We start from the raw sequence: 1,061 nt of genomic DNA, 5'->3' as shown, positions 1-1,061 counted from the left end.
TGTGTGTGTGTGTGTGTGTGTGTGTGTGTGTGTGTGTGTGTGTGTGTCTGTGTCTGTGTATCTTTGTGTTGTTTGAGAAAAGGCCATCCAGCCACCATACACCTTCTGGTAGTATATCTTCTTAGTAAGGAATCTAGTTAGAATTGGTGGAAACAGGATAACTCAGAAGCATTTCGAATTATGCAATAGATCTATAAAAAACATGAACATACAACAATAATTAAACATCAAATAATCTTTAAACTCCAAACACCGTCACACTTCTGCCTGAATCTGTTCAAAGTTAATTTTCATTAAAAATCTTATGCTACATACTTTATATTGTTGATCATTCTTATTGCTTAAATGTTTTGGTTTTATGGCGTTTTTTAACCAGTTCACTATCATCGCTCTAATTAGAGCTGTTTCCAGAAGCAACAGGCAGCTGTTTTCAGTTAAACAGCTCTAATAAATTCATGCTACCTGCAGCTCTAAGCAGCAGATAAAGACCGGCCTAAAGAGACAGATTGTTTTCCACAGTTTGTGGAGAATAAAAACAGAGCCAAAAGAGAGATCTGTTGGCCAGAAACATGGCTCCAAATGAATGACAATGTCTCTCTGTGTCTGCTGGATGTGAAGGCAAATGTTTGCTGAAACATTCGCTGTTTCAACTTAAAATGTCAAAGGTTAATGTCGATTTGACAGCTTGTTTCCCGAAAATTGCCCCCCCCCACCAAAAAAAAAAAATGAATGCAGGTTCAATAATTTAAATTACATTTTCAATACTGTAATTCTACTACTTGTGTCCAAGCTATACATTGGACTCCTACAGTTTTGCTCTACATGTGTTATTGCTCAAAACAACATCCAGAGTTTTATTTGTCCACTTTTCAAACACAAGTTTGTGTCCTTCGTTTTTTGGAGAGTGCATTTAAACAGTATGGCCCCTTTCAACTATTCCTGCAGGATTTTAGACAAGGCCAAGTTCGTCATACACATTTTGACACTGAGGACAAACAGAACGATAAGAAGATAAGGAGATGGAAAAGGGTCGGTGACTGCAAGAGAGGAAAAAGGGTGCA

Source organism: Anarrhichthys ocellatus, unplaced genomic scaffold (assembly GCF_004355925.1).
Source record: "Anarrhichthys ocellatus isolate YVR2014 unplaced genomic scaffold, GSC_Weel_1.0 scaffold47, whole genome shotgun sequence".
In the NCBI taxonomy this organism is placed as follows: domain Eukaryota; kingdom Metazoa; phylum Chordata; class Actinopteri; order Perciformes; family Anarhichadidae; genus Anarrhichthys; species Anarrhichthys ocellatus.
Note: the sequence above shows the minus strand (reverse complement) of the source record.